Raw genomic sequence first — 8,895 nt, forward strand, 5'->3', positions numbered from 1 at the left:
GGTTAGGCGTCCATTCGATCCACAAAGCCCTCTTGGTGCGCCCTCCGTTCCATGTCCCCCTCCCCCCACCCCAGCCGGGAAACGCTACTGACCCAGGTGGCTGGGGACGAGACTGTGCGCCGGCGAGGCAGGTGCTGCGTCCCGGCCGCTCTGCTGCGATCCGCCCGTAGTCGTCACACACGGACTCCCTCACTCCACCACCGTGGTGCCCGGACGCCCCCTGCCTGTTGGTCGCTTTTATACTACCCAAAGAGGTCGACGGGGTGGACGGTGGGGCTTGAGGAAGCTGTCTGGGAGTACATGGATGGAAATAGGAACAGTTGTAGTTAGAAGGAATGGGAAGGGGTGGGGTGTGTGCGCGGGGGCGGGGGGGGGGGGGGTGTGTGTGGGTGGGTGTCTTCACGCGCGCACGGGAGGGGCGGAGGGGCAGAGAATAGGATCTCAAGGTCATTTTGGAAATACCAACCTGTGTTATTCTCCAAGCACCTTCAACAGAAGTATTTGGTGTAAAAGACGACCACAGAGGGACAACTCAAAACACCACCCCTGCGGCTCAGGGGCCCCCAGACAGACAGGGAGGGTCAGGACCGGTAGGACAGCAGAAGTGCTCCCCCACCCCGACTTAGATTTGAGGCTCTGCCAGACTCAGGCGGTGCTAGTCGCCCACTCTCTTGCCGTCGAGAAGGAATTCCTGTTCTCCTGTGGGGTCATGTAGTTCGGGGAACTTCCCAAGCCGCTCAGCTCACAAGAACACCTACGCCCAGTGTCATGGACTCCCTCCCTCACACTCGCCATCCCCCTCTGAAGCCCAGAAGGGAAAGAAAAAGAAAACATCGACTGCCTGCCTGCCCGCCCGCCCGCATTTACTATTCTAGGTGTTTCCTCACCTATTAACACTGGAAACACAACTCGCATGCCAAAATTCCCATCCTTGTAAAAGCGAACAGTTCAGGGGCACCTGGGTGCCTCACTCGGTAAGGTGTCCCAGTCTCGCCTCAGGTCATGATCTCGGGGTTCTTGAATTTCAGCCCCCACATCTGGCTCTGTGCTGACACCTTGGAGCCTGCCTGGTGATCCATTCTCTCCCTCCCTACCCCCTCTCTCTCCCACTCACTCAACTGGAATGAATGCATACGTAATAAGTAAACAAATGTATAGGTGTGTGTACACTTCAGCGGGCTATCTTAGGCTACTACTCACAAAGCTATGGGACCATCACTGTTCATTCCAAACTATTTCCATCACCTCAAAGAGAAAGAAACCCCACGCCCCCCTCTTCCTCACCCCCCCCCCCCAAGTACCTTAGACACTGACTCTTGGTAGCCCTGCAATGTTTCCAAACATTGGTGCTCCCCAACCTCCCCCCCCCCCCCCCCCCCCGTCAAAGAACTCCCCTAATTCAGGCACTTCCGGGTTGTTCCAACACCTGGAACGGGGGGGGGGGGGGGGAGGAGGGGAGACTGGTGTGTTGGGACAGTGCGGGGGGGGGGGGGGGGCGGCACGGGACACAGAAGCACTCTGCCCCCCCCCCTTCCCTTTGCCTCTCTTCCATGTGGGGTTTCCTGAGGTGTATCCTTTGACGCCATCACTCATCTATGAGAAATGAGAAAAAGAGGACCGAACGTGGCTAGATCGTTTTCGATAGCCCGATACGCATACCCACACGCACGCCGAAAGAAATGAAAATTACAATCCGCTGGAAGGTCAAACAATGGCAGAGTGGTGCAATGAATGACGCTACACTCACACGATACAAGAGAATGCAGCTGTTACAGATTATGTTGGCAGAGAGGTTTTGGTAGCACGGGAATCCGCTTGTGGTGTTCCGATACTTCATGACAAGCGGTGGGAAACCTTCTACGTAGGGTGAGCTCTCTTGTATCCGAAGACACCAAATCATCATTTCAAAGGCTACGGGGGTGGTGAAATCGCTCTGGCTTGCAACTTCTTACCCCCTATGTTGTTCTCCATGATTGCATTTCAGCTTCCTCCCTTATCCGAGCCAACGACCCTGCCTGGTTTTTATGTATGTATTTCTGTTTTTAAAGAGATAAGTACGACATTGGATCCTAAACGGAGGCAGAGCTTTGGCTACTGGTCTCAGAAACGATGATTGTCTTTATTTGTATGGATCCGCCTAACTTTTGCCTCTCACGCCTTTCCTCTCGCTGCAGAACATCTTAAGATGAAGGGAGCCCGCTCAGGTGGGACCACCGCTTGTGGAAAAAGTCATCGGGGCAAAATAGTGAAAGCAGCGTCGATAAAGAATAGGTTACGGGTTAGACACATATTCCCGTTTGATCCCCACCCCCCATCGATCAATCACTTACTCCCCTTTGATACCATGTTTTGTTTATTCCTGTATTTGTGGATGGGTTTTCAAAGATTTTACTGTAAGCGCGCGCTACACCCAGCGTGGGACTCGAACTCGCAACCCACGAGATACAGTGGCACGATCCACCACCTGAGCCCACCAGGTACCCTGATGCCACGTTTTCTTTCTTTGCCTCCCTGCCGGCCTGCCTCTCTGCCTGCCTCCCGGCCGGCCTGCCTGCCTGCCTCCCTCCCTCCCTGCCGGCCTGCCGGCCGGCCTGCCTGCCTGCCTGCCTGCCTGCCTGCCTCCCTCCCTCCCTCCCTCCCTCCCTCCCTCCCTCCCTCCCTGCCGGCCTGCCTCCCTCCCGGCCGGCCTGCCTCCCTCCCGGCCTGCCTGCCTCCCTCCCGGCCGGCCGGCCTGCCTGCCTGCCTGCCTGCCTGCCTGCCTGCCTGCCTCCCTCCCTCCCTGCCGGCCTGCCTGCCTGCCTGCCTGCCTCCCTCCCTGCCTGCCTCCCTCCCTCCCTGCCTGCCTCCCTCCCTCCCTCCCTCCCTCCCTGCCTCCCGGCCTGCCTGCCTCCCTCCCCGCCGGGCCGGCCGGCCGGCCGGCCTGCCTCCCTGCCTGCCTGCCTGCCTGCCTCCCTCCCTCCCTGCCTCCGGCCTGCCTGCCTCCCTCCCGGCCGGCCGGTCTGCCTGCCTCCCGGCCTGCCTCCCTCCCGGCCTGCCTGCCTGCCTCTCTGCCTGCCGGCCGGCCTGCCTGCCTGCCTCCCGGCTTGCCTGCCTCCCTGCCGGCCGGCCTGCCTCCCTGCCGGCCGGCCTGCCTCCCTCCCGGCCGGCCTGCCTCCCTCCCTCTCTGCCGGCCTGCCTGCCTCCCTCCCTCCCTGCCGGCCTGCCTCCCTCCCTCCCTCCCTGCCGGCCTGCCTGCCTGCCTCCCTGCCGGCCACCCTGCCGGCCTGCCGGCCTGCCGGCCTGCCGGCCTGCCGGCCTGCCTGCCTGCCTGCCTGCCGGCCTGCCTGCCTGCCTGCCGGCCTGCCTGCCTGCCTGCCTCCCTCCCTCCCTCCCTCCCTCCCTGCCTGCCTGCCTGCCTGCCTGCCTGCCTGCCTGCCTGCCTGCCTGCCGGCCTGCCTGCCTGCCTGCCTGCCGGCCTGCCTGCCTCCCTCCCTCCCTCCCTCCCTGCCTGCCTTCCTGCCTGCCTGCCTGCCTGCCTGCCTGCCGGCCTCCCTCCCTGCTTGCCGGCCTGCCTGCCGGCCTGCCTGCCTGCCAGCCTGCCTCCCTCCCTGCTTGCCGGCCTGCCTGCCTGCCGGCCTGCCTGCCTGCCTGCCTGCCGGCCTGCCTCCCTCCCTCCCTCCCTCCCTCCCTCCCTCCCTCCCTCCCTGCCTGCCTGCCTGCCGGCCTCCCTCCCTGCTTGCCGGCCTCCCTGCCGGCCTGCCTGCCTGCCGGCCTGCCTCCCTCCCTGCTTGCCGGCCTGCCTGCCTGCCGGCCTGCCTGCCTGCCTGCCTGCCGGCCTGCCTCCCTCCCTCCCTCCCTCCCTCCCTCCCTGCCTGCCTGCCTGCCTGCCTGCCTGCCTGCCTGCCTGCCTGCCTGCCGGCCTCCCTCCCTGCCTGCCGGCCTGCCTCCCTCCCTGCTTGCCGGCCCGCCGGCCCGCCGGCCGGCCTGCCTGCCTGCCTGCCTGCCAGTCTGCTTGCCTCCCTGTCTCCCTGCCGTCCTGCCTCACCTCCCTCCCTGCCTCTACGTCCAACTGAAACATGAAGTCTGTGAGGTGGGAGCTGTAGCCATCCGGTTCTTCCTATATCCTGATCACAGACCATAGAACGATCTTTGCCATAGATTCGTGTTTTCAATAAATCATCTGTTCGATGGCTATCGATAAAGGAAATTGTCAACTTTTAACGGCTGTGGACCCTGCTCCTGGGCTCCCAGGGAAGCTAGGCTTTAACATTTACCAAGCTCCAAATGACCCTGCCAAACCCCAAAGCGTGTGCTCTGTTTCTGTCCTGAGCACACGTTGCATGTCCGCTTCATTTAAATAAACAACAACGACAAAAATGGATCAAAGGGGTCACTTGGCTGGCTGGCTCGCTCAGCTAGGTCAGGGGAGCGGGTGACTCTTCATTGCCAGGCTGTGAGTTTGGGCCTTATGTTGGGTGAGAAGAGGACATAAAAACAAAACCAATCCATCAGTCAGTCAGTCAGTCAGTTGAGAATTAAAAAGGAGCCTTCCAAACATACAGATGAGAAAATGGAAGAAAACCTCCCTGGATCCCCAAAGATTAAAGTCATACAGCTTTGCACATACTGAAAACAGAAAGTAAACCCTGTAAAAATTTTCTGCCGTGTCTTTCGTCATTATACCTCGTAACAACGACAACAACAACAACAACAACGACAACAACAACTCCTCCTCCTCCTCCTCCTCCTCCTCCTCCTCCTCCTCCTCCTCCTCTTCCTCCTTCATCCATTCTATTTAAGAATTCCCAACACTGACAACTCTTATAAAGACCATCCAAGCACGGGACACAGAACTGCATTAGACCACATTCTTATGGCTACCTGGCAGACATTAGAACTTCCGGCCTTCGTGGTGACACCCCGAGCTCACTGGTGAGCTCTGCTTCCGAGTATTCCCGTGAAGCACACCACAAGCTCAGTCCGTGTTCACGGGACCACACTTAACAGATCGGGAACAGAACAGAACACACACCATACGGTGTTCACAGCAGCTGACGGAAGGGCAGGGGAAATACAAGTACCTCACACATCCAACTAACGGGGTTCTCTGAGAACAAAACTCTCTTTACGTCTTCCAACGTCTTCCAACGGGTGTGGATGTCCTTTGGATGCAGAAAACATTCGCATGTCATTTGCTATCGTTGCTCTCGGCACGCTCTTGCACCGAGCTCAAGGGACTGAGAGATGCATCTCACCAGGTTAAAAAAATCTATCCATCGTGTGCCACCGCCACGGAGTCTCTGCACGCACTCTCTCCTTTTCTCACTCACACTAGCCTTTCGTACTTCGGCACCACTGTCGGTCGAACACGAGGATCAGAAAACACAAGGTTTCAGAACTTCTAACAGCCTTCTGGTTACATAGCACACCCTTGCATTCATAGCATTGATACGACTCCGCGAAATAAAGGGTAGCGGATACAAACGGGACACCCACCGTCAAAGTCACAGCCTGTATGGTGTGAAGACGAATTCAAGAGTGAGAAAGCACGTAGGCGGAAATATTCCTTCCTATGGCAGAATATTTACAGCACTGCTTTCAATGAAGTGCTTCTCCCGTAAACATTTGAAATGAGATGAACGGCACAGATTCAATGAAGGCTTCATACTGTACTTGTGCATAGGAAGGGAGACAAGTGTCACAAACTAAAAACGAAAGCAAAAAGACCAAACGCTGTGACACCATGATCTCCAAAAAGGAGGTTTTCCCGGGGGTGGGGAAATAATGTGGTGGGGTTCCAATTAAAACAAGGAAAAAAGAATGTACTTCTAATGAATGGTTTCCATAGTGAACACGCACAAAGAATTCACTTGACGAGTCCAGGGATACAATATTACAGGAGAAATCCTTTGATGTCCATTGTAGCCTGTGTGTGTGTGTGTGTGTGTGTGTGTGTGTGTGTGTGTGTGTGAGAGAGAGAGAGAGAGAGAGAGAGAGAGAGAGAGAGAACGAGAACCAATCAGGCAAACAGCAGTTCGCTTTCAAACACCTGATATTTCAACACTTCATGTAACAAAACTTCTAAAATTCATTTAGCTTTGCCTCTCTTTCTAAAGAAAAATGTCAAAAATAGTGGTGAATATACCCCACGCTGAACGTACTGATTCTGAAAACTCTCAGTATGGATGGGTTTTATAATACACTTAACCATGGGTGGGGTGCATGGGTGGCTTCGTCAGTTAAGTGTGTGACTGCGGCTCAGGTCATGATCTTACGGTTTGTGGGTTCGAGCCCTGCACCGGGCTCTGTGCGGACAGCCTGGAGCCTGCTTCGGATTCTGTCTCCCTCTCTCTCTGCTCCTTCCCCTTCCCGCTCTGTCTCTCTCGGTATCTCAAAAATAAATAAATGTTTAAAAAAAAAAAAAGAAAGAAAGAAAGAAAATGAAAGAGAGAGAGAGAGAGAAGAGAAGAAAAAAAGAAATACACTTACCATGTGTTTAGAAAAATTTGAATTCCTACCAGTCTATACCTACCCCGCTGTATAAATTCCCCAGCTGGAAGATTTAGAATCCGTGCTTGAGCCAAAGCCTGCAGGAAAACCGCTGCCTGACTCTGCATTTGATGGGGGTCCCCAACCGATGGCCGCACCTGATTTAGAACCACTATCGGAGTTCTTTCCAGAACCAGGGACCTGAGGAGGTTCCTCAACACATGACACATAGAAGTACCCTACGACCCAGCACTTTCACGACTAGGTACTTAGCCAAAGGATACAGGTCTGCTGTTTCCAAGGGGCACACGCACCCCAGTGTGCATAGCAGCACTATCGGCGGTAGGCAAAGTATGGAAAGGGGCCAAATGTCCATCGATGGATGAATGGATACAGAAGAGGTGGTATCCATCTACAACGGAGCAGTGCTCGGCCACCAGAGGGAATGAAGTCTTGCCATTTGCAAGTACCTGGATGGAACTGGAGGGTGTCATGCAAAGTGACATTCGTCCCTCAGAGAAACACATGTATCACAGGACCTCACCCGTGTGAGGACCTTCACTTCCCAAACAGAGGAACTCTGGGAAGGGAACCCGGGAAGGGAAGGGAAGAAGGGAAGAAGGGAAGGGAAGGAAAAATAACATACAAACAGGGAGGGGGACAAAAACGTAAGAGGCTCTTCCCTAAGGGGAACAAACAGAGGGCTCCTGGAGGGGGTTGTGCCAGGGCGGGGGCTGAAAGGGCGAGGGGTATGAAGGACTCTCCTCCTCAAACCACTGTTGCCCTATAGGCTAAGTACCTTGGGGGTACATTGAGAAAAATAAATTCAATAATAATATCAGAGAGGGCGAGGGTGAGGGCGAGGGCTACCTGATCATCTGCAAATGTAACAAAGGGAAAGTCCGGGAACCGTTTGGGAATGAAGCTGTCTACCGCTTCTCAGTCCTGGCAAAAGAACTGCTGCAGCTTATAGGCAGTCACGTCCCTCTGTAAGGCACCCGACAAACGCCTTCCTGCTTCTCAAAAGCTCATCTGGGCTTGGATGAGATTCAGGAAGTTTGCAGTCACACCATCGTTCCTTGATCGCATGACTTTCACCTGGGTTTCCTATTACGTAAAAGGAACACAGCCAAAACCCTTTGAAGGACTAGTGTGAATATCTTTCCTGTCCTGAACCAGAAGAACCTCTCCAAAGCTCCCAAAATACTCTTTCAGATCCTGTTCGGTTGTTTTCCACGGGAGACCCAACACTCTTAAATCTGACGTACCCTGGATGGCTCTCTTCACTTTCACTGCTGAAGAAGCAGGCACCTGTCTCGTCCCTTTTTCTGTGGCTATCTTTGGGATAAGTTGACGACTATCCGCTACCGGATTTCCCCAGCCAGCATCAGGGATGTGCAGAATGTCTTTGACCAGCCGGACACCTCTCATACGCTGAGACGCTGGATTCCGGTAGTGCAGTCCACGTGCTGCCGACAAACTGGGCTGTCACTGTGGACAGCAGCACTGTCCCGTCGTCTTCCGATGGCATTTCGATGGGCTCGTCATTCTCATCTTTGGTCACCCGAGTACATTCAGACACCTGCTCTTATTTCTCCGCTAGGCCGCTGCTAGGAAGCCTGACAGGGAACCCGAAGCGGCGAGGGATCCAGGAGCAGCCCAGCTACCGCTTCGCTCCCACGAAATGGCCGCCTTGTAACTCTTTACGGAAGAGGAAAAAACACCACCGTGACCGCCACCATTTAATAACCTTGCTCTAAGTGTGGAGAAAGCAACCACCCATCCCCAAAAGGAAACTTCGGCAGGCTACACGTATAGGACATATGGAGCCTATACTTGCAAGTGCTTACTTACATGGGAACATGGAAAGGTCACCTGAGTCCCTGATGGCCCAGATGGGGTTCTTTGGAGGTGTCTGAATGAGTTTTCTTGTGTGCTCCCTTAGAGAAAGCTGGCCGTGAGACGATGCAGCCAGAAACTAGGAAGCCCTTTGGTTCCATCAGCGAAGCCCCGGCTTTTGGGGAGGAAGGGACGCTCACGGAGATATCCCGGGCCACATTTGGTTTGTGGGTTGCCGCAGCTTTTGGCTTCTTTGCACCAAATTGGCTGTGTTCTCATTGGAAATGGAAAACACCTGCACGATGGGATCCATCCACGGTAATGCTCTCGTGCGATTGGATTTGTTTTTATAAAAGGGGGAGATTTGACCATTGGGTCTTTCGCGTCCTCTCCACAAATAGGAGTGAAACAGAGGCTGATGTTGGTTTGCATCTTGTTTGTGGATCTATGGCCACATAGATGTTATCCATGTGAGATGTTTTCTCTACCTCTGGATGCTATTGCTCACACCAATTTGTAACCGAGCTCCGTTACTGTGTTTCAAGGCAAGCTCTTGTGAACATTGGGCATTCTAACACTCAGGAGGAT

At 55.1% G+C, this 8,895-nt stretch overlaps 1 pseudogene; it reads right to left on the reverse strand.

Moving 5' to 3' along the window:
- Positions 1 to 92: 92 nt before the first annotated feature.
- Positions 93 to 8,620, reverse strand: LOC144614206 (TAR DNA-binding protein 43 pseudogene; annotated as a pseudogene).
- Positions 8,621 to 8,895: the final 275 nt, after the last annotated feature.

This window comes from Panthera onca (assembly GCF_046562875.1).
Source record: "Panthera onca isolate mPanOnc1 chromosome F1 unlocalized genomic scaffold, mPanOnc1 haplotype 2 h2.Chr15_ul_1, whole genome shotgun sequence".
Taxonomy (NCBI): domain Eukaryota; kingdom Metazoa; phylum Chordata; class Mammalia; order Carnivora; family Felidae; genus Panthera; species Panthera onca.